The following is a 26,063-nucleotide window of genomic DNA, read 5'->3' as shown; positions in this document are numbered from 1 at the left end:
CTGGGGTTGTTTGGTTGTGAATTGACTTTTTAAGAGGAAAAAAAAACTAACAGAAGGGGAGGGGACACAGAATGTTAGCAGAATAGGGACACGTGATAATACAGTAAAACGATCAAGTCAGAAGGAGTACAGCTGCAATAAGCTTCAAGGGAGTAAGACAAGGCTGGATGGCCTCTATTTTAATGCCAGGAGTATTAGAGGTAAAACGGATGAGTTAAGGGTGAGGATTGACATGTGGAATTGTGATATAGTAGCCATCACTGAGACGTGGTTAAGGGAAGAGCAGGGTTGGCAGCTCAACATTCCGGGACATAGAATCGTCAGGCAAGACAGGGGAGAGGGTAAAAGAGGAGGAGGCATTGCATTATTAGTTAAGGAGTCCATTACTGCAGTAAGGAGAGATGATATCTTGGAGGGGGCATCGAATGAAGCTTTGTAGGCAGAGCTTAGGAATAAAAAAGGGGTAACCACATTATCAGGTGTTTATTATAGACCCCCAGATAGTCAGCGAGAAATTGAGGAGCAAATATGTGCACAATTGGTGGAGGTGTGTAATTAGGGACCAAGGGGGCAATCTATGGGACATTGCTAGAGTGTTGAATGAATACTTCACGTTCGTCTTCACCCAAGAGAATGAGGATGAAGGTATCGAACTCAGGGAGAGAGACTGCGAGGTTCTTGAGCAAATTGGTATAGGGAGCGACAAGGTATTGGAGGTGTTTCCAGGCTTAAAAGTGGACAAATCTCCAGGTCTGGATGATTTGTCTCCCAGACTGCTGAGGGAGGCAAGGGAGGAGATTGCAGGGGCTCTGACCCAAATTTTTAATTCCTCTCTGGCCACGGGGGAGGTGCCAGAGGACTGGAGAACAGCTCATGTGGTTCTGCTATTTAAGAAGGGTTGTAGAGATAAGCCAGGGAACTACAGGCCAGTGGGTCTCATGTCAGTGGTAGGGAAACTATTGGAGAAATTTCTGAAGGAGAGTATCTATCTCCACTTGGAGAGGCAAGGTTTGATCAGGGATAGTCAGCATCGCTTTGTCAGAGGGAGGTCATGCCTAACAAGTTTGATTGAATTTTTTGAGAAGGTGACCAGGTGTGTAGATGAGGGTAGTGCAGTTGATGTAGTTTATATGAATTTCAGCAAAGCCTTTGACAAGGTCACACATGGGAGACTTATAAAGAAGGCAAAGGCACATGGGATACAGGGTAATTTGATAAGGTGGAATCAAAATTGGCTTAGTTGTAGGAGGCAGAGTATGATGACAGAAGGATGCTTTAGTGACTGGAAGCCCGTGTCCAGTGGTGTACCACAGGGATCTGTGCTGGGTCCCCTATTATTTGTCATTTATATAAACGACATAGATGACTATGTGGCGGGTAGGATTAGTAAGTTTGCAGATGACACAAAGATTGGCTGGGTGGTTAACAGTGAGGTTGAGTGTCTTGGGCTACAGGAAGATATAGACGGGATGGTCAAATGGGCAGATAAGTGGCAGATGGAAGTTAACCCTGAAAAGTGTGAGGTGATACACTTTGGAAGGAGTAATTTGACAAGAAAGTATTCAATGAATGGCATGGCACTAGGAAGTTCTGAGGAACAAAGGGACCTTGGTGTGTGTGTCCATAGGTCTCTGAAGGCGAAGGGGCATGTTAGTGGGGTGGTGAAAAAGGCATATGGGACACTTGCCTTTATCAATCGAGGCACAGATTACAAAAGTAGGGAGGTCATGTTGGAGTTGTATAGAACCTTGGTGAGGCCACAGCTGGAGTACTGTGTGCAGTTCTGGTCATCGCATTATAGGAAGGATGTGATTGCACTAGAGGGGGTGCAGAGGAGATTCACCAGGATGTTGCCTGGGATGAAACATTTAAGTTATGAAGAGAGGTTGGATACACTTGGGTTGTTTTCCTTGAAGCAGAGAAGACTGAGGGGTGACCTGATCGAGGTGTACAAGATTATGAGGGGCATGGACAGGGTGGATAGGGAGCAGCTGTCCCCCTTAGTTGAAGGGTCAGTCACAAGGGGGCATAAGTTCAAGATGAGGAGCAGGAGGTTTAGGGGGGATGTGAGGAAAAACTTTTTTACCCAGAGGGTGGTGACGGTCTGGAATGTGCTGCCTGGGAGGGTGGTGGAGGCGGGTTGCCTCACATCCTTTAAAAAGTATCTGGATGAGCACTTGGCACGTCATAACATTCAAGGCTATGGGCCAAGTGCTGGTAATTGGGATTAGGTAGGTAGGTCAGGTGTTTCTCACGTGTCGGTGCAGACTTGATGGGCGAAAAGGCCTTTTCTGCACTGTGTGATTCTGTGATTCTGAGAAGGTACCAATTATATATTAAACGCCAAATTTTGAATAAACAAAGTGATAGAGAAAAATGAAAAAATGTAGGGGGGGATCTTAAGAATCTCACATCACCAAGGGGTAAAACTAAAGCAGGTGTGTGCACTTATCACATCTTGGGGATCAAATCTGGTTACACTTAATTTCAAGTTTGTTCATGGAGTTTGATTTGATGGTGCAGTAAAGTCGAAGCCAGGAATCCATGGCAGTTGAGGTTATGCAGGCAAGAGTGATGCTGAATGTTGGGCAGTTCATGCAATTGGTGAAGATTAAGTGTTTGATAGCCTGCTCAATTGCTAGGCTGCTGTAGACACCAAAGTTGGTTTGGTATGCAGCAGATAAATTTAATCTTCAAATATAACATAACATGATTGTGATCTGATCAGACACTAGAAATACTGCTTCAAGGTTTTTTTTATTATGCTCAGAAACGATTGATTGTTGCCATGAGCCCTGTATATCTGTATCAATGTCGTGTCTTGAGCTGTTCTACAGAGGACAGTCATTGTCTCCTAGTCTGTTTGAAAAATTGTGTGGAAGAGCCTGGTTAACCACATGGGTATCATCAATAATGTCCTGGACTTAGATAATCCTGGTACCCAGAAGAAATGCAATTCGCCTTCACTCTTCCGCAGCTTTTCCGTGAAAAGGTGAAGAATTTGCTTGGTCTCGGTGATTAATAGATCAATGGTCTGCTTGATGCATTTATGCCTTCTGTATTAACTGACATTGCACATCCTCGTGAACTAGTGTGAAAGGAATTGGTGCCTTGAAAGTTCAGAGTTGAGGTCAGCTTCATAGTCACTGGCAAGACTCCATTTTAAAATTTATATGCAAATTTGAGCAAATGGCATGACTCAGGTTTTTTTTTGGAAAAGCAAAGCCTATAAAGGCAACTGTTCTCAGACATTCCTACATTGGTATGCCTGGGTTTGTAAACATAAGTGTGGCCTCCAGTGAGTGTGGCATTCCAATTGTGGTGACCACTGAACCTGCCTCGGATGCTTTCTTTCATCTGCGTCTGCCTCCAGAAAACTCAGGAGCACTGCCCACTTTAAGAATTTAGATTGCAGCTGTGAAAAATCCAGCAACACAGCTTTAATCAATCACTGACTGAAAGGCGAGAATGTAATTGTTCCATTCTGCTCATTTTATGTGGGTAAACGAGCACATAGCACACAGCCTATTACCAGTGAGGGAGGAGATTGTCCAATGAACAATACTAATATCCTGTATTTATTTACTGCCTTTAATGTAAGGTGTTTTACAGAAGCAAGATTAGACAAAAATGATTATGCCAAAGAGGGAGATGTTAAAATGGATCTCCAAAGACTTCATCAAAGAGGTGAGCTTTAAAGGGAGTTTTAAAGAATGTCTTAAATCAGGAGAAGGTGGTGGAAAGATTAGAAGACTGGGTGTGTTTCCATGGTATGGATCATGGACAGCTGAAGCCACAACCTCAAAGGATGATGCAAGACAAGAAACCAATAATAATCATGAGGTTGGGGAGGGTGGGGATTATAGGACTGGAAGAACTGAGGGAGATAGGGCCCCCCTGCTGGCCTCTTGGCATGGGCTACCTCCCCATATAGCATAACCTTGGGGATGCAGCCATCTTCTATCCTGTGCACATGCTCAAGCCTTCTTTGCTTAATTAGCACTAGCATGCTTGCAGGTTTGCCCTAGAAAGGACTGCTTCATAGGTGACTTTGGTTTTCCATATGATGCCAAGGATGTGTCATAGATACCGGAAATGGAAGTTATTGAGCCGTTGTCCTTTGTAGGTGTAAGTTGTCCAGGCTTCGCTGTCATGTACCAAATGTGCTGAGGATACAGGCCCAGCAGATGTGCATCTTCGTCCAATGGATCAGTTTTTTGTTTTTCTATGCCTGTTTTATTAGTCGGCTGAAGTTGCTGAGTGCTTTTCCAATGCCTGTACTGAGCTCTTTGTCAAGGGGCAGGTTATCTGTCACTGTATATCCAAGGTAGCAGAATTTGCTGACTGCTTCCAGTGGTGTGTTGTTGAGTCTGATCCCAGGCAGAGACACAACACCCTGTCCTATAAGTACAGTTTTCTTGACACTGATGGTGAGGGAGAACATGACATAAGCATGGGACAAATGATCTATGAGCCTTTGGAGTTGGTCTTCTGTCTGGGCAAATAGTGTGGCATCATCAGCATACAGAAGTTCTCTGATCAAGACATGCTGCACTTTTGGTAGGTCGAGGACCTTCCCATCTGACTGTGTGTGGAAGTACCCTCCTTCCATATCAGCAGGAAAATAAGAGGATCAATGAGGAGAGAAGTGATGGGCAAACAGGGCTGGATAAAGAATAGGCAGTAGAGCTTTTATTAGCTGAACAAGTAACAATTTAAGCAATTAGTTATCTGCATGTCCACTACTGGAGTGGGAGAATAGGGGGGTAGAGCAGACTGACAGCAGCAGACATATTGCAACAAATGTAAGTCCAAAGGCAAGTCAGTTAGCAACCTGAAAGTACAATTATGTGTTAGTTGAAGGAGGGTTTTTTCCCCTTGGGGTAGACACAGTGGGATTGGAAGAGGGTAGGGATATCTGGGTCATGAATGTTGACAGGAAATTGCCAAAGGCAGCCGTCTGAGCCAGACCATGGAAGCAGTGGGTCTCATGAAATGGAGAGGGTGGTCATGAAATTGGGCAGCAGAGAGAGGTTTAGGAAGGACAGGTGGGTGGCGAAATCAGAGGAGAGAGTGCAAGGTGAGTTGAAATGCAGATTGAAATCACTGAGGACGAGGGAGAATAGCCTGGTAAGAATGTTGGGATGTGCTTTGGACAATGCTTTGAAAGTAAGGAATTTAAGAGAGAGGTGAAACAAGATGCGTTTCTTGGAGGAGGAGAAGATGCCAGAGATAAAGACTAAGTAATAAAAGGCACTACTGTGGCAATTTAAGCAGGGCAGATGGTGTAGAGTATAGCTAGGTGGAGAGGCTCAGTGTAGGAGCCTAATCCTTTCCATTTGCTTAAGAATTGGACCTTTAATAAAGCAGTGAGAGAGAGCAAGGATCTAACCAAAAAGATTCCTAACCAATTCTTAGCCCACACATAAAATGTTTACCCAATAGCTTATTTCCTCTTTGCACCTATTTACAAAACAAAATACCAAAACAGTACTAAATGCAGCATTGCAACATGGAGACAGGTGTTACTTTGAACTAACAACAAACTAAACAAACTCCTATATCTTCAATGCTGCATTCAAGTTCATTTTTAAACCTTCAACAAAGACAAGATTCCAGCATCATGCCAATATCAACCAAAGCATTATCCGCTTGTGCAATCAGTGAGATGGATCCGCAAATCAGGATCATCATATGTAAATGTGTGTTCTGGTCCTTGATTTTATTTTACAAGCTACTACATAGTTATATTGTTTTAACATTTTTGAAAAAATGATGATGATGATGATATAATTTGGGTCTCGTCCAAGAAATTAGTGACCAGCCTTTGTTGAATCATTTCCAAATGCACACTAAGTTTCTTGCTTTTTGTTCTGCAGTTTTTATTGCTTCATTCGTGCTTTCTGGTAACCTTTAAAATACATTCTTGATGCCCTGAAGGATGAGTGACTCTAAAATCTTACTATATCTACAATGGAAAGTTATTAAGTCACAATCTGAAAGAGGCAAATAGACGACCTTTTTGATAGATTTTTGAAAGAAAGAGCAAATAGTAAAAAAAAATGATTTTTTAATACCAAAGGCACACATCTCTTGAATCGTGGGTTTAAGTACTTCAAGCTAAGGCATTTCAGTGAAATACACATATCTTTGAATAACATTCTAGGTTCAGAGGAAAACAAAGGTCTCATAGGAATAACTCCATGGAACTTCAGAAACCCCTGCTGATATCTTTCTCCTACTCTGAATGTAGCTGTTAGATTTAAACTTGTCTACACAATGAGAGCAGCACCATGATGGACAAAATGGCCCAGGTTGTGCTGATGTAATGATGCCGAACTATCTGCATTTGCGATCATTAGTCCATTGAAACTGTCAGCAACTTCTGCAGTCTGCACATGTGCAAAATAATGTGTAAATGCAGAAGTTACTCTTAGCAATTCTATCCTTCTCAGAGGGTGTGCTGTGGAGGTCTCCCTCCACCCACCCACCTCCAGCCCAGATGGTAATCAATTCAAATTGAATTGATAATAACTTGTACTATTAATTCTCACCATAACAACCCTTGAAAAAGTTACATCTTGTTGAGATGTAACTGGGTCCTTAATGGTATACCAAGTTTCTATTTATTGTTAAATACCTTCAATGGCCCTAGAAGATAATTTTATGGTTTGGAATGTCAAACTTCTGCATTATGAGAAAAAAATCCACACTTTTTTTTGTTTTTAAAGGTTTGTTTACCTTTATTTTAATTTCTATCTTAATCCAATCACAATCATCTATTTTGCTATTTGAAGATTTAAACGTGAAGGGTATTCAATACTTTTGACTTCCTACTTTGCTGTGTGTGAATACTTCAATGTGAATGGCTGCTTACTCACTGGCTGACATCCCTGCTGCTGCATGCCAAGACATCCCTGTCACTTGGAGCCAGAGTTAAACTGCAGTTGAGAAAGGAGAACACTATGCCACAGGGATCACTAAACCGTTGTGGGAAACTTCCTTCGAGGTTAATGGCAGGCACCATTTCTTCATCACTGACAGCAAGATCCAGTCAGTACCAAACCAGACCTTGAGAGGCCTCAAAAATGAAACCAAGACCAAAACAAACCTGAGCAAATCATCATAACACCACCATCTACTGGACCCCATTTTTGGAAACAGTCAGATTTTTACAACAAAATCTGCTAGGGTCAGGTTTGGACAAATAAGTCCAACAAAAGTTGCAAAATGGTTTGAATGCAGGAGAGTAGATGGCTGTGAACTTACTTAAATCAAGCAAGATGCCCCACTGGTGTGAGAACATTTTGTTTTATTCTTTCATGGGATGTGGGCATCGCTGACAAGGCCGGCAATTGTTTCCCATCCCTAATTGCCCATGAACTGAGTGGTTTGCTAGGTCGTTTCAGAGGGCAGTTATGAGTCAACCACATTGCTGCGGGTCTGGAGTCACATGCAGGCCAGATCATGTAAGGATGGAGGTTTTCTTCCCCAAAGGAGATTAGTGAACCAGATGGGTATTTACGGCAATCAACGGTAGTTTCATGGTCACCATTACTGACAATAGCTTTATATTCCAGATGTTAATTGAATTCAAATTCCACTAGCTGCCAAGATGGGATTTGAACCCATGTCCTCAGAGCATTAGCCTGGTGTGCTGTTTGTGTTTAATGTTTATGCTTTTTTGTAAAAGGATATTTTAGTTAAAAATGGTGTGCTACATCCCCAATGTGTTGCCCTCTGGTGTAGAATAAGGAATAAAGGAACCTTCAGTTCTTTACACAAGAAGCTGGGGTCCAGGAGCAGATAGCTGTACGTGCGTGTGTGCATGCGTGTGCATTCTTAAATGTTAAGAAGTGACAAAACACTTCAAATGGTGATGAGGATGAGATTATCATTATTAGAGGCTTTAGAGGCTTTTGATCCAGCTGATATGGACTTTGTAATTTATGTCGAACAAATGGAACACTTTTTCATTGCGCATGAGATTGAAGAGGAAAAGCAGACCTGAGTGTTTCTTAGTCATCGGAGTGAGAAATTTCACTTTATTCAGAAATCTCATTGCTCCTGACAAGCCAGCAGATAAAAGCTTTAAAGAGCTTGTGGGCATTTTGAAAAAGCATATTGACCCCAGACCAGCAATTATTGCCAAAAGATTCAAATTTCACTGAAGAGAACAGCAGGAGAATGAGTCAGTTTCCCAGTTCCTGGCCGAGTTGAGAAAATCAGTGGAACATTGTGACTTTAAAGGTTTCCTGGAAGAAGCGTTGTGTGATCGTTTGGTTGGTGGACTAAGAAATGAAAGAATTCAGCGTAGATTGTTAGTGGAGCAAGAATTGACACTGAAGAAAGCGTTTGAGATTGTGCAAAGCATAGAAATGGCAGAGAAACAAGCTGGAGATTTGAAAGTGCATTCCAGCAATACCGAAGTTAAATAGTAAAGTCAGGAAATATTCGCTTCCAAACATGTTACCACTGTAATGGAATAGGGCACAATGCAGAAGCCCGTAAGTGGAAAACTGCTGATTGTCGCTACTGTGCAAAAAAAGGACACGTGCAGCGTGCATGTAGATCAAAGACTGATCACAGTAAAGCAGTACTGCCAAGGCCATCATGAGGAGCACATAGACAAGTTGCGCTTGAAAATAAACAGGCAGTTGAAAAAGATGCATTACTTGGAAACAAAAAAGTAAAAGTAATGTAAGTCCATATGAGACAGAAAGCAAAACTAACAGCAACAATGCAGAAGAGCAATTGTATCGCATTCAGTCTGATCTGAAACTAGATGAAGGACTAAATGTTGGAATTATCTTAAATGGTAAAATGGTTGAAATGGAGGTTGAGACTGGAGTATCTGTTTCTATTGCTTTAGAGAACACATGAGAAAATTTTCAAGAAATGCCCATTGGAGAAAATCCTCCTCCAGCTTAGTACCTACACTGATGAGCCTGTGAATATACTTGGAAATATGTCCGTACAAGCTGAATATGGAGATCAAATAGCAAGATTGCCACTTATCAATGTGAAAGGGGATCGTTTATCGCTCATGGGCAGGAACTGGCTTAAAGAAATTTGGATGGACTGGAATAAAATAAATAAAGTGCATTGCAACCCCCTGTTGCAGTCCTTGTTAGACAAGCATACTGATGTCTTCAAAGAAGGTCTGGGAGTTATTAAAGACATTGAAGCCAAACTTGCTGTGAAGGCCGAAGCTTCTCCAAGGTTCTTCAAACCACGTTCAGTTCCCTGCTCAATATGACAGAAAATCAAGCAGGAAATAGAAAGACTTGAAAACTTTCAGATAATTGAGAAAGTTGATTATGCAGAGTGGCAGCTTCAATAGTCCCAGTAGTGAAGGATGACAGGCTTATCAGAATATGTGGTAACTATAAAACTGTCATTAATCCTTTCCTGGAAGTGCATCAGTACCTGCTACTGAAAATTGAGGATCCATTTGCTGTTCTGAATGGAGGTGAATTATTCATAAAGCTTGGCCTATCACAGACATTTCTGCAAATGCAGCTGAGTGAAGATTCCAGGAAGTACACAACCATCAGCACACACAGAGGTCTATATCAATACAAATGACTACCATTTGGAATCATGTCATCACCAGCCTTATTCCAGCAGGCCATGGACAAAATACTGCAGGGCCTCCCTGGTGTAATCTGTTTCCAAGACAACATCCTCATCACCGGGAAAAACCTCCCAACTGATTTAGAGAACCTAGGCAGGGTCCTGCGTAGACTGGAAAAATATGGCATCCGCTGTAAGAAATTCAAATGCTCATTCCTGAAGCCCTCAGTGGATACTTGGGACATGTAATCAATGAAACTGGCCTCTAAACCTCAGCCAGAAAGGTGGAGGCCATGGTGAATGCACCACAGTCCAAAAATGTTAAGGAACTCTGTTCATTTTTGGGACTTGTGAACTACCACAGGAAGTTCATTTCCAGTTTGGCTACCAAGGCAGCATCACTGAATAATCTGCTGAAGAAGAATGCAAAATGGGATTGGTCACAAGCCTGTCAGGAAAGTTTCAAGGAACTCAAGCAAGAGCTCACTTCTGCTAAAGTCCTGGCACATTTCAATGTAAGGTTGCCTGTCAGCCTGACTGATGATGCATCTGTCTATGGTGTTGGAGCTGTCATCTCCTACACATTTCCTGATGGCAGTGAAAGGTCCATTGCATACGCCTCACACACTTTGGCCAAGGCAGAACAAAATTATGCCTCAATTGAAGAGGAACTTCTTGGACTTATCTATGGAGTCAAGAAGTTCCACCAATACAAATTCACTTTAATTACAGACCACAAGCCTTTGATCTGGTTACTTAGCCCAAAGCCACAAACCCTGGCACTAGAATGTTGCGCTTGTCGGGCATGTGCACGCCCGACCCAAATGAACGTAAAATGTCTTCATTTCACTCGCACGACGCTCAAAAGGCCTATTAAGGCCAATAAAGTACCAATTAAATTAAATTTTTTGCTGTCTGTCCAATCTTATGGTTAGCTTCCAAGCGGCCTTTGGAATTTTTAGGAAACCTCAACCATGGGCGGGATGAGGTTTTCAACAGCAATTAAAAATAAAATAAAAATTTTAACATTTTATTAATAACATGTCCCAGCTCATGTGATAAAGTCACATGATGGAGACAGTTTTAAAAATATTTTAAAATTATTTATTTATTTGTTTTTAAAATCTTCATCTCCGAGGCAGCTCTGTGCCTCAGGGAGATTTCAATGTGTGCACTCACGCACATGCCCCAAGTTCCCCGTTCACCCTCTTCCTCCCCACCACACAGGCAGTGCTGAGCGCTGCAGTGCACATTTCACACTGGGCGGGCCTTAATTGGCCCCCCAGTGTGAAATTGCAGTCGGGGCCCAATCACAGGTGGCAGTCAGCTTCCCGTACGCTCCCGCTCGCCCCCACTGAGCCTGCCCGACGAGGGCAAAATCCTGGTCTGACACTTGCTGCTGCATGCCTACAAAGGTGGGCACTGATCTTATCTGCTTACCAGTACGAAATTACATTTCACCCTCCTGAGAATCATGGAAATGCAGACGCACTTTCCAGACTTCCGATACACCACAGTCCACAACCCGAAGTGAAGTCAATGATTTCAATCTGAACCAGATAGACATGTTACCTGTTAAAGCAGCTCAAATTTGACTTGAAAGCACAGAGGGATGCTGTGCTCTCCAAAGTTTGCCTGTATACACAGAAGGGTTGGTGTGTACCTCAAAAAGTGACTACTGAGCTTAAACCTTACTACAGGCATAGATCTGAGCTGGCTCTGCAAGATGGTTGTTTGTTATGGGGAATCAGTTGTCATTCCTCCAAAATTCCTAACACGAGTATTAGAAGAACTTCGCCTCAGTCACATGAAAATCATCAAAATGAAAGCATTAGTTTGTCTACATGTATGGTGGCCACACCTGGATAAAGACATCGAAGGCATGGCCAGTGATTGCCTTCCATGCCAAGAAACAAAGTCTTCTCCTGCACCTACCCCATTACATCCATGGGCTCGGCCTGACCACCAATGGCTGAGACTTCATGTGGACTATGCCGGACCACTTCTCAGACATACATTCCTGATTGTGGTGGATGCCTGCACAAAGTGGCCTGATGTTATTCCCATGAAGTTGACTACTTTAACAAAGACCATTGATGCTTTCCGGAATGTGTTCACTATTTTTGGATTGCCAGAGCAGATTGTATCTGACAATGGCACACAGTTCACATCATGTGAATTTCAAACATTCCTGAAAAACAATGGGATCAAGTAAATTCTCATTTCACCTTATCACCCATTCTCAAATGGTGAAGCAGAGCACTTTGTCCGGATATTCAAAGCGGCCATATTGAAGGGGAGGATACAAACAGATTGGAAGTTGAAGCTAAAGAACTTTTTGATGATGTATCGTAGCACTCCACATTCAACAACAGGCATATCTTCTGTTGAGCTGATGTTTGGAAAATGACTGCGTACCAGAGCGGATTTGCTGTGTCCGGATTTGAAAGGAAAGATTGGTTCAACGCAACTTGATCAGAGAAGGTCACATGACACAAGTAAACCAGCTCGTGAGTTTAATCTGGGTCAGTCTGTTTAGGTCTAAAATTACTGTGGAACACCAAAGTTGTTCCTGGGAAGAATCATCAAGTATCGAGGAACACTGACCTATGATGTTGAATCTTCCTGTGGAATCTGGAAGAGACACACTGACCAGATTAGAGAACCCGAATCCATGAACCAAATTTCCAGGGATCTCCACTCACAATGGAAGATTTCTGGGAAAAATCTGCTCCAGTTGATTCAACTGACAAATATAGCTGCAACTGTTGAACCTGAACAGGGACAAATGGAACAGCAGGAGCTTCCATTTCTAAGCAAACAAACTGAGATATCTAAGCCAACACTCCTCTCCAGACCAAAGTGAATCTGCAAACCACCTGACCGATTTGTTCCTGGCTAAAGGGGGAGGAGATGAGGTGTTCGTGTTTAACGTTTATGCTTTTTTTGTAAAAAGGACATTTTAGTTAAAAGTAAGTGTTATATTAAAACCTGACAGTAGGGTATGCTAAGTCCTGAATTTATTGTCCTCTGGTGTAGAATAAGGAATAAGGGAACCTTCTGTTCTTTACACAGGAAGCTGGGGTTCAGAGACAGAAAGGGGTGTGTGTGTGGTGTGTGGTGTGTATGTGTGTGTGTCTGTGTGTGTGTATTTCTAATTGTTAAGTAGTAACACTTCACCTGGGTCTCTGGATTACTAGTCCAGTGACATTACCATTATGCCACCATCTCTCCTAAAGTATATCATATTCATTATTTTTGATTACATATGAAACCATATCTAAATTGTATTGATTAAACTGTATAAAATCATATCTTCATGATGAATGTTGCCCTGCACTGGTCTGCTGTCTTTGAAATAAAAAGATCAAAATCAGCAATTCTTATTTAGCCTCCACTTTCTGAACTTTGTCTCAGTTCATTTATGAGCTGGAGAGGCACGTGTGCATGCACATGAAAATCATGGGCCATGATGAGCTGTCAAAGGGACACCATTATTTATGTGCAAATGGTACATAAGGCAAGGGAGAGACAAGCAGTCAAACTTAAGTATCCAGAAGTTGCTGTCTGAGTTTCACTGATCTACCATTAGCTTTCCAAAAACAGAATTTGGCTGTTTGACTCACCATTGGAAATACATTGTATGACATGCAGTTGGTGTATCTGTTGTCATGACCACAGACCAATAGACCAAGTTACCATAGAAAAGTTACAGTGCAGAAAGAGGCCATTCTGCCCATTATGTCTGTGCCGGCCAGAAAAAGAAACAAGCTGCTCATTTTAATCTCACTTTCTAGCACTGCTCCGTAGCCTTGCAGTTTACAGCGCTTCAGATGCAGTTCCAAGTACCTTTTACATGAGTTGAGCATTTCAGCCTCACCCATCGATTTAGGCAGTGAATTCCAGACGCCCATCACCCTCTGCGTGAAAAAGTTATTCCTCATGTCCCCTCTAATCCTTCTACCCATCACCTTAAATCCATACTCCCTGGTAATTGACCCTCAGATAAGGGAAACAAGTCTTTCCTGTCTATCCCATCTAGGCCCATCATAATTTTGTACACCTCAATTAGGTCACCCCTCAGCCTCCTTTGTTCTAAGGAAAACAACCCCAGCCTATCCAATCTCTCCTCATAGCTGCAATTTTCAAGCCCTGGCAGCATTCTTGTAAATCTCCTCTGCACTCGCTCCAGAGTAATTAAGTCCTTCCTATAATGTGGTGACCAGAACTGTACACAAAATTCCAGCTGTGGCCTAACCAATGTTTTATACTGTTCCGTCATTAAATCCCTGCTTTTGTATTCAATACCTCGTCCAAAAAAGGAGAGCATTCCATATGCTTTTTTTATCACCTTATCCACCTGCCCTGCCACCTTCAGGGACCTCTGGACATGCACTCCAAGGTCTCTCACTTCCTCAACCCTTCTCAATATCCTCCTGTTTATTGAGTATTCCCTTGCTTTGTTTTCCCTCCCCAAATGCATTACATCTCACTTTTCCAGATTGAGTTTCATTTGTCACTTTTCTGCCCACTCAACCAAACTATTGATATCATTCCGGAGACAACAGCTATCTTCTTCACTATTAACGACACGGGGACAATTTTTGTGTCATCTGCAAATTTCCCAATCATACCTCCCACATTTATGTCCAAATCATTAACATATACAACAAGGAACACCACTGGAAACCATTTTCCATTCGCAAAAACATCCATCGACCATTACCCTTTGCTTCCTGTCACTGAGTCAATTTTGGATTCAACTTGCCACCTTCCCCTGTATCCCATGGGATCTCACTTTTCTGACCAGTCTGCCATGTGGGACCTTGTCAAACGCCTAACTAAAATCCATGTAGGCAACATCCACTGCACTACTCGCATCAATCTTCCTCGTTACTTCCTCAAAAAATTCTATTTGATTAGTAAGGCATGATCTTCCTCTAACAAAACTATGCTGACTGTCCCTGATCAACCCTTGCCTTTCTAAGTGACAGTTTATCCTGCCTGTCAGAATTGATTCCAATAATTTTCCCACCACTGAAGTCAGACTGACTAGCCTATAATTTTCTGGCTTATCCCTTGCACCCTTTTGCTATAATGGTACAACATTTGTAGGTCTCTGATCCCTTGGAGCCTCGCCTGTATCTAGTGAGGATTGGAAAATGATCCTCAGAGGACCTGTTATTTAATTCCCTGGCTTACTTTATCACCATGGGGTACAATCCATCCAGCCCTGGTGACTTATCCACCTTCAAGGATGTCAGTCACTCCAGTACTCACTATGCTTATTGTATCTGATGTTTCACACTCCTCCTGGTTAACTAGAATGTCTGCATCATCCCACTCCTTAGTGAATATGAAGACAAAGTACTCATTGAGAAACCTGCCCACATCTTCAGCATCAACGCACAAGTTACCATGTATATCTCTGATAGGCCCTACCCTTTCCTTAGTTATTCTCTTGCTCTAAATATACTGGTAAAACATCTTTGGGTTTTCTTTGATTTTACCTGCCAATATTTTTTCGTATCCTCTTTGCTTTCCTAATTTCCATTTTTACTTCATCCCTACTTACAGGAATATTGAACTTAAGTAAGACATGTGACTTTTTTTTTAAAAAAAGGGCATACGAGTAAAGGCTGGCTGAGACTGTAAAGTAATCACTTGCTGGAAAATTCCTATGTGGATTACACATTACATAAAGGTGTCAAGGCCTACTTCAAACAGAGACATTTCAAAGAAAAAGATGCAACGCAAAAACTGAACTGTAATCTCCTGTGGTTGCGGAGATAATGAAAGTTGATTATTGCCTTAGCAGAATCCATCTCCTGTGAGTTATATCCCAGACTGTGGACATGATGAGAGTTGAAACGAAAGCAGATCTGGGCGAATGACATGTTTTTTTTTCCCGTCCAGGAATACGCAAGAAACAGGTCAAAAAGCCAACTGCAACCCTAGTTCTGTGTGCCAGTTTTGGTGCTCCAGGCCTGGTATGTGAGGGTGTGCTGTGAAGTCACAGGTGAAGAACATCAACAAGAGATCTCTGCGCTTGCAGGTAAAAAAAAAAAGTCCTCCCTCTGATTGCTGGAAACAAGTCACAAGTCAGCAAAGCCACAGTCGAAAGGAAACAGGACAGCTCCTTTCAGCTAACCTGCAGACCCAAGAATCTCCAAACCCACTGCTGATTTGTCCCAAAGTCAGCTCTACCAGAGTCATCCAACTTTACAGCTGCAATGTTTCATTAGCTACGCCTCACAGACCAGCCAAAGACTGATTTGCATACCTTAACATATTTCTAGACTTGCTTCTCATTTCTAATCTGTGAGTATGTGTGTTGTGTTTTTTTTTCTCGTGTTTAGTAGCTAATAAGCTCACATTCTTTAACTCAAGAAAGCCTGGTTAAATTGGTTCTTTTTAAAAAATTTTAAAAACTTTTAAAAAATACATTTGAACTGGGAAAAGGTATCCACGAGGGACAGGATCCTTTTTAAAATTAACCTTGTGGCGGCCAACTGAGGGGGTTGAATAAAGAAGGGGAGCCAGTTCATTCTTCCTCACCTGGGAGCGTAACAATTTGGGGTATCTTTTCCAGGATCATAACAAATTGGGGGAACCTTGCCCAGGGACAAGACTAAACAGTGCGAGGTAGATATGGATTAAACATGCCACCAATATTTATGCCTGGTTCATTTCAGTCCAAGCACCTTTATGACAACGTAATGAGTGTTAATTTCTGCCAGTGCAGATCTTTGCCATGGAACTGAATTACTACAAGGGTAGAGCTCTTTCCTTCAGGTTTTAATTATTGTTGGAGATTTTAAAAATATAAAATGTAAAATTTATTATTTCTAACTTTTCCTTTCTATCTTTTTTCTCTCTCAATTCAATCTTTCCTTGCCTCTCTATTTCTCTTTCTGTATTTAATTTGACATTGAATTCACACACTCCAATATACAATTCCTTCTCAGTCCTTGTGCTGTTAATTTCTCAATCCTTTAATACGATTGATTAATGATATGCACAGTTGCAAGCCCTGTTCTCAGGTTCTAGATGCCCAGTCTTCCTTGTTGTGACATGAGCAGCTTGTACTTTTAGCTAATTGCCACGCAAAAAAAAAAGAAAAATCTATAAGTGAAAGAGCAAGTCTAACTAATGGTAGATGCCGTTAGATGCCCTACTACAGGAACTCATCTCTAAATCCTATATAAAGAGCAAGGTATGATTACATTTCCATGGTTATATAAGTAGACATTGAGAAGGGTGTGAACCAAAGTTAGCATATAAAGGAAATGGTAACCCGTATAATAGCAAATGATGCCAGTGAACCTGACAAGGTATTTATAGTGGATCTAAACTTGCCCCTAGAATAAAGACTGAGGGTGACCTGATAAAGGTCTTTAAGATTATGAAAGGGCCTGATAGGGTAGACGTAGAGAAACTATTTCCACCTGCCAAGGAGACCAGAACTAGGGGCCATTAAGGTAAAATAATCATGATTAAATCCAAAGTAAATTCAGGAGAACCTTCTTTACCTGGACAGTGGTTAGAATGTGGCACACCCTGCCACAAGGAGTAACTGAGGTGAATAACAGATGCATTTAAGGGGAAGCTCAGTAAATACATGAGGGAGAAAGGAACTAATGGATATGCTTATGGGGCAGGGTGCGAGGAGGCTCGCGTGAGGCATAAAATTGTTTCTGCCCTGTAAATACTATGTAAAATTCTACTGTTGACACCACAACATTTAAAATGTGTCTTTTCAGTCCTACATGACAATGGGAAAGGTTAAAATCATGGCTGGAATTTTAGAGCCGTTGGGGCAGGTTGGCATGTAGTGGGGGGTGGAGGGGTAGGATGGCTGCAAAACTGGGTGCAACTTGGACACCTTGTGCCCATTGGAGCCCCCCCCACCCCCCAGCATTCTCCACCCTGCCAGCCTGGCCCCATGCGAGGCTCCGTATTTACCTTCATCCGGGCACCTGGTCCTTTTCTTCAGGGGATTGTGTGCAGAGTAATGAGTTAATGGTTATGTTAATAAGACCATGATGATGTTAATCATGTAAGAGTGACATCAAGAGTCAGATGACCAAGAGTCTCCAAGACAACAGGACACACAACAGTCTGTATCTTAGAAACCATGTGCTTATCCTGAGGTCTTTGTAAATAGCTCTCAATAGTTTGAAGAAAAACTACACACTGACTATCTAAAGTCTATCATAGATAAGCAAAGCTTCATCAGGTTTGGTAAGATAATGAGACATGGTAACAATAAAACCTCATCAAAACATGGTGACAACATGATACACAGTATGCAGTCACAGCAGTGGCCATTGCGAACACTGGTGCTGCTGGGGTAAGAGTGGCTGGCAGTTCTCAAACGGGACTGACTCCCGGATGGGAGCAGAAGGCCCACCTGAAGCCAACTACTAGGCCAAAGGCTATTAAATGGGTATGGGGCAAACCAGCCAACTTTTTTTTTATGCTACTGGGCAGGAGCCTCACCCCTACTTTAAATTTCAGCCTCGTATCTTTCTACCAGAGTAGATAATGCCCAATAATTATTTTTAGTTTTAGCATATGTTAGCTCTGAGATTTCTGACTACCTTGTCTAACTGATTATGCATTATAATCACCAGAATGTCCCATTTGATTATTTTAAAATTGGGTCTTAGCACCGGCAAGGGACCATACCTGTGGCAAAAATATCATGGTTCACTTCCACTGGTGGGTAAGCCCTCACCTTCCACAATCAAAATCCAATCCTTTACATTTAAAAAGTTTCACATACACTCCATCATCCACAGAGTGTCTTCAGTTCAAAAATAATTATTGCTGCAGAGCAATTTGGAATTATTTTCAGCCTTTATAATACTCCATAACTGCTTTTTAATGCAAGCACATTGGGCATGAATTTCCTTATGGCAACGATAGGGGTAAATGTCAGTTTGACTTGCCACTCTTTGTGTAGAAATCCTGCCCTCTGTGAAACATTAACTTTCCTCACTCATGGTGATGGTAATGTCATAGCAAAAATACCTGTTCCCAAACATTTTGTGGCAACATCAACTGTGTTTCCAGAGGCTAAAGACTCCTCAGCAAAAAGATTGACTCAGCAGAACAAGTTAGTACTATTAATACCAGGTTGGAGAAGTTGTCAGGAGTAAGAGTGTGGTAAACAACACAAAGGTTTACAGCAAGTGAAGTTCAACAGCTGGTAGGGAATAGTCAAAATTGGAAATCTCATTTGGGGATCAGCCAAGAGTTGAAATGAAGGGTTAGGCAAATATAAGGATGCATTCTCACGTAAACTGAGAAAGGAGAAAACTGTTAGGGCCAGATTCAGCTGTAGGCTCGGGAAATCGCAACCTACGTATTTTTGTGCCTTCTAAATGCACACCCGACCCATGTGTGACTTGTTGTGGGAATGTTGTCTTTTCACACAGGGATCTGGTTTGCAATGCATTTTGCGAGCTGCGATGGAGTGCTGGAGGAACGTATGTGCGGAGGCAGGCTTGTTAGAAGACAGCTCACAACATCGTTTTAGGGCCCCCTAAACTACACCACTTATTCCCCATCTAGTCCCGTTCAACCCATGCCCCTTCAGATCACCCATGCCGCCTTGTGCCCCCTCAGATCCTCCATGACCACCCATGTATTCTCCATAGCCACCCAACCAGTATGCACCGCGTACAGTCCTCAGGAGCCATGCAATAGCAATAGGAATTATTTTTTAAAACGTTGGAAAAAATTAAACCACTAAACCTAATAAAACCTCAAATTAAAATTCATGATCCTTGATACTAGAAGGAAACAAAACCACTCCAGTACAAAAAAAAGGTAATGATTTAAATGCATATTAGGGTTTGTAAACAAACATGAAACCACAAAGACATATTTGTCCTTGGATGAAAAGGCAACCTCCAAAGCTGAAATTATTCAGTTTTTGAACCCAATCAAACATTCATAATAGCTATAGCCATCATAACAAAATCATCCACCTACACTGTCAGAAACTGACAGAAAATAATAATATCCCATTTCCATTTCAAAGCAGAGTGCTTGGCAATCAATGGAGAACAGTAGGTGCAGAGATTTTTTTCAACTTTAAAATGCAAGATTTTTTTTTAAACAAGCAGAGCTGTCAGCCTTTTTAAATCACTGCACAAAACATGATAGCAGAGGCTGACAGGACATTTTCTTTACATTTTTTAATGCATTATGGCATTTTTTCAAATGGAAAAAGTACTATAATGCATGACAACACTTGTACAATTGCGGTCAGTGTAATGAGCAAGGTACCTTTGTAGGACAGATCCTTATGATGAATCTCTGCATTAAAAATACATCTACATTACAATACAGCATCTAATAGTGACATGTAAAGGTATCAAAACATAGAATCATGGGGCAGAATCGTCCCAGATTTGCACGAACTGTGGTAGCGGGCGAGAAAAGCAATGTTTTACCCGTCGACTCAAATAGTGGATTTTCATGCTGTATTGTCCTAAACCTGGCGCCTTAATTATGCATTCCTGGGATATACACCATTTTGATAGTGGGCGGGCTCCAATTCCCCTGCCACACCGTCACCTCGCTGCTTCATCATGCCAGGCACCACATTTAAAGTGCGGCCACATTCAGTGCTTCCAGCCCAGGACTGCAGCAAAGACAACATTGCACCAAAAGGCAAAATGACTGCTGCCTCATGCACCTTTTGGATGCTGTGTAGACCCACTGTGATGCCTTCTACCCCCTCTCTGGCTGCAGGAGGCACAGCTACATTACCATTCCGGCTTAGTGGGTGATGGCAGTCGTAATCAGTGCCAAAGTTGCAGAGAAGAGGTTGGCCATCCAATGCAGATAGAGGATGAATGATCTCATCCATGCAGTCAGGGTATGGCAACCATCTCATCACTAATCTCACACATTCACTGGCATCTCACTCACTGCCAGCTAAAGGGACATCACCACCCAGTCTCTCACACACCCTTGTTAATCTCCAATAGTTGTTTAGAAATGAAGACCAAAACCAAGACAGACTCCTTCAGACAGAGTTTTATTGCTTGTCATAAAATTCTCCGCAGAGAGAGCTAGTCTCAGCTGTTATTACTTTTATACAACCAAATGGGTACTTATTTAAACAACCTAATAATAAGCAATTGAACTTCTTTATCTGTTTCCTTCCCTAACAGATTCCCCTCTTCTTAAAAAGAAAGTAACAGTGTGTATATAATTGCAAAAAAAAGTAATAACATCAATGTATATTTTTCATTCAATAAATTGACCTTATCCCCCTCCTTAAAAAAATACACATGTATACACCTAGATCCACACAAAAGTAGTATTTTTTCTTAAAGAAAAATATGTCCCTCTTTGAGGATCCCTAGTAACTTCTTAGAGCTCACTCCTCCTTTGGTGAAGTAATCAGATAATTGGTAGCTGCTGTCAATCCATTTGATCTTGGCAATATCCTTATTCTTGAGCATCTGTTCTAAGCTTGCAATGTCAATTTGCACTCTCTTCTCATTAGCGCACTTTGTAGAGTGAACATTTTCCCAAAGTGACTTGTTATCTATCAGACATTTGTTAGGTACTCTTCCTGAATACCCTTTTCTATTCAAAACTTCTGCCAGTATCTTTAATTTAAAGAATGCCATACCTACCGCCTCAACAAGGGCGAGAGTCTCCGCTGCTAACGTACTTTTCACAACTCTTCGTATCTTTTTTGATTCCTATGCCAAAGGACAGCATTTGCCTTCATCCCCCATGAAAAATATTACAAATCCTCCCGCACTCAAAAATCTGTCACATAGATTTGCATAGGACGCATCACTGAACACAGTTTCATTTTTCCAACATCACCCGAAGATGGGAATTTCAGAACACACTTCTCCAGTTTTAATTTTGTCAATGTTTTCTCTGCCTGAATGAATTCTTCAACTTTTGGATCATTCATTTTAGTGCTCAATTCCAAAACTTTAAAACTGATGCCTGGCTTTGTTTGTTTGCCTAACCAATTGAGTTGCCCAATTACACTTTGGAGTTCCTCTTTCTGTTTCAGAAGCCACTATACCTTCCTGCGAGGCCCTATACAACTAATTGCAATGGGATTGACATTCTCTAAATAGGACTGCTGATGTAAAAAGGACATGTGATCCACTCTGCTTGATTTCCAATCCAATCTACTTAAACACGCCAGAAGCCAGACTTCCAATTTTAAACTCTGTTCTGAGCCCATTAATGACAACCATTTCAAATTTGCTATTACCAACCCACAAAAAATCATCTACATGCATCATAAAGATGCCTGCAAGTTTCCCTCCATGGTGTCAATAAAACATTGCCGGTCTGCTTCCAACTGAAGACAGCCCAACTTTAACAAAACTGACATCACTGAGAAATACCAAATCCTGGAGGCTGCATTTAAACCGTATACACATTTATTTAGCTTCCAGAGAGTCCTTCTGTAATTGGCACCTCTTTTGGTGGACGGAGAAAACCTTTCCTTTGAAGTTGGTGTCCCTGCAAAAAAAAACAGCTTTAATATCAATGGACTTACATTCCCAAGCATTTGTTGCTAATAGAGCTAAAAATATCTTCTGCATAACTTTCCCTGCTGTAGGTGAATCTACTCTTATATCCTGGTCACCCAAATTTTCTTCAAACCCTCATGCCACTAGCCTGCCTTTGGCTTTATAAGTCCCATCAAGAACCACCTTTTCCATTCATATCCATCTATGAGACAGAGCTGGTTGTCCCCCATCTGGTACCTTTGTGGATACCCCAAATTCTTTCCAACTATGTAGTTCTCACTGTTTGGTATCCTTTATTAATTTATCACCTAATTTGTTTGAAGCTACTAAGACTTCTTGATCACATGGGCTTCTGTTCCTTGTAGCGTTACCAGTCTGTGCCATATACCTTGACCTTGTTAAGCTACCTTCTTAAGCTACTATCCTGCCTTCAACCACACCCCAGACTGTTACTGTTTGATCTCCCTCTCCCATTTATAGATATTCTTTCAATAGCTTGTGATCTCTTCCTAGAGACATGTTCACTCCCAGACCCACTGCCTGAACTGAAATTGCGTTAGCACCTTCCATTTTTGTACTTAATGTTTCCAATCCATAGGCCTAACCTCCTGTCTTTTATCTCATACATTTAGCCAGTTTTTATATTTTCCAGTGGCCTTTCCTGCTCTACCTACAATTGTCACATCTCGCCATTGACTGGCCCCAATGTAACTTTAGTGCCAGCTTTCAGCAGTTGTCCTCTAGGATAAATCGCTTCATCTCCTTCGTCCAAATTACTGTGTCGTTCTTCAGATATCCTGTCAGCTTCAGCTACCTGGTCCTCATGCAACATATGGGCATCAGAAGTACATGGTTCCTCATCCCTTCCTATAACACTTTCCGAACCCACAGATTTGTAGTCTGCGCCAACTAACCTTGATGAATGTACCCGGATAGTCTGGTTCCCATGTTGTAAAGTGGCTGTTTTGCCATCTTTCCCGGGCCTTTCCACTCGTTAAGTCCTTTTCTTTTATAGTATACCATGTCTCCCTGACTGAAAATAGTTTCCGATGGTCGTACATTGTATCTTAGAGCTCGCTGAATTCTTTCCAAAACTTCGACTTTGAGGAACACTCTTCTACCTGCATGTACTGCATTTAAATGCTTAGAAAAGGTCGTGCTAATCATAGTTCCCTCCCAAGCTGGGGGATGATCACTCAGGACTGAAGGTATTTTTTGGTTTCTACCAAAAACCAACTGATATGGATGGTAGCCCCCGATCATCTGCAGTGAATTCTTGGCATGGACAGCTCATGCTAGAGCTGATGCTAACTTACAGCTTGATCTTCCTGCCAATATTTTATGAAGCATCTCATCTATAACTGTGTGATTCCTTTCACACACTCCGTTACTAAAGGGGTTTTCAGCTCTTGTATTCATAACTATTATATTCATGTTTTCGCACATATCCTAGAACTCGTCATTAGCAAATTTCCCCTCCATTATCAGTGAGGAATTTCGCTGGTTGTCCCAATCCAATCCTTATCCACTTCTCCATTACTTGATCCACAATTATTTTCTTTACTGTATATTATTGTTGACTAGCTGAACCTTGTTGCCAAATCTATGAAATATGAAATAAAAACATTATTTTCTTTATCCCACACCATTAAATCCATCGCCACAACTTAATTGAAATCCCTCGCTAAAGGTAGATTCACTATTGGCCATGACGGTGTCCTTCTGTATTTCATACCACATCTATTGCTTATCTCCTCTATAAGTTTCGTGCACCCTCCAGCCCTAGCAAAATGTTTAATCTTGGAGAAGGGTGGGCAAACTGCCGATGCAATTTTGACACAATTTGCTGTTTGTCTTCCAAATTCCTATCCCCTGTCACTGATAACATTTCTTTAATCACCTTAGTAGAAAAGTTAGGTTTCATTAAAGGAATACAGTAGTGTCCAGATTGTGTAAATTGTAAATCCGCAGGTTTTCCAAATACAATGGCCTTGTCATTTTCCATGTCCAGTTTCATTTGCGCTTTCTTCATCGACGGTCTGCTCAACAGTAACGGTATTTCATTAGACACTACATCAGTACTGATGAAATGATAGACTCCAGCTATCTTACAGGGAATCACGACCCTTTTTAAAGATTTTAGGGTATTATCATCTCCAAATCTAAAACTGGTGGAACTCTCAAATTCTTTAACCTTATTCTCGTCCTTGGCATTTAAGGAGCCCAGGTAGCATTTTAACAAATTTATTCCAGACTGTAGATGTGCATCTGCTATCTAGCACCACACAGTTGAAGGACTCTGCCACCAAGTCATTCAACACCAGGATGAAACTTCTTGTAATTAATACAATGCCCTCTCTTTGGTCAATATCTCCATTTTCTGAGTCTTCTGTCTCATGTTTAATTTCGAACACCTTATTATATCACTTAGGACAGTTCATTGCATAATGCTATTTTGAATCGCATCTAAAACACCGATTGACTACACCCTGGGCATTTCTGGGGTTCATTCTTTTGCCGTAAATCCTTAATTCTTTTCTCCTGCCAAAATTGTCTAAGGTGTTTCTGTCCCCATTGTTTCTAGTTACAAATCTCCTTTTGTACTGATGCCTGTGTCCTGTTTCCAGACGATTTCGCCATCCCATTAACATTGTATCCTTCATTTTCTGTCTTATGGCAAATGACCCATTTGCGCCATGAATGCTGCCAGAAAGGAATGTTTTCCAAAGAATTTTTTTTAGAGCTTCTGACATCTGTTCTAGCAGTGTGTGTCTTTCTGCAAACTTAGCTCCCGTTAGAACTAGAAGCCTGTCCATTTTTAATACTTTGGCACAGTCTAGTAACTTGAACGCCGACACCGAATGGGGAATTTCTAGACGGAACGTTTGCAATCTTGCATATAGCCTACTGAATTCCATTATGCAATCTTAGATGGAACTTTCTTCCAACTTTCTAAATTTGTCAAAATTGGACCATGCTTCATAGGCACTTAATAAGTCATCCTTCTGATAGATCTTATCCAAAAATCTAATAATGTTTCCAAACCTTCATCCGTGTTCAAATGCTCAGTCTCCAACTCCAAAAATACTTTGCATCTTATTTTGCTTTTGTATGCTAATGAAAGTGCCAAGGCCATTCCTTTTTTTCCCTTTGGCAAGGAGGTAACCCATGTCCACATAGTTACTTCATTCTTCCATGGCTCATAGGCTTCACTCTCAGAAAACATCGGTGGTAATCATACCCCAAAACTCTACATTTTGATTCAGCCATTCTCCTTTTTCTCCCCCAAACCACTCTGCTCATAAAGTTAATTCCAAATACAGTCTGTTGTCTGAAGAAAGCTTAGTTGCCAATCTATTACTTACAAGCAGCAACCAATCTCTGCTATCACTGTTAAGCTCCAATAATTGTTTATAAATGAAAACCAAGACCGACTCCTTCAGACAGAGTTTTATTGCTTGTCATAAAACTCTCCACAGACAGCACTAGCCTCAGCTGTTATCTCCTTTATACAACCAAATGGGTGCTTATTTAAACAACCTAATAATTAGCAATTGAACTTCTTTAACTGTTTCCTTCTTTAACAACCCTCACATGAGGTGTCAGCTGTGGCTCAGTTCATAGCACCCTCGCCTTTGAGTCAGAGGGCTGTGTGTTCATGTCCCACTCCCGGAAACTAAGAACTGTGATTGTACTCGAAAGAGTTGCAATCTGTGACTGTTGATAACTCGAAAGAACAGCCCTCACATGTCTATCTGGCCTCATCTCCTCTGGAGGCTGCCTCCTCAGCCCTCACCACCTTGAGGCCACTTGTACACATCAACATGTGCCCTCCACACACACCCTGAGATTCCCTCCTTCCCCAGTACATCTCTTGTCCTACAGCCTCTTCCCTTGCCTGAGGCCACTTCCCCCCCACTTCCCCAATCAAGCCCTAGTCCTGCAGCTGCTAAA

The sequence above is a fragment of the Cetorhinus maximus genome, chromosome 19 (genome assembly GCF_964194155.1).
Source record: "Cetorhinus maximus chromosome 19, sCetMax3.hap1.1, whole genome shotgun sequence".
NCBI classification, from domain to species: domain Eukaryota; kingdom Metazoa; phylum Chordata; class Chondrichthyes; order Lamniformes; family Cetorhinidae; genus Cetorhinus; species Cetorhinus maximus.
The sequence above is the reverse complement of the archived record's forward strand: the minus strand, read 5'-3'. Positions refer to the sequence as shown.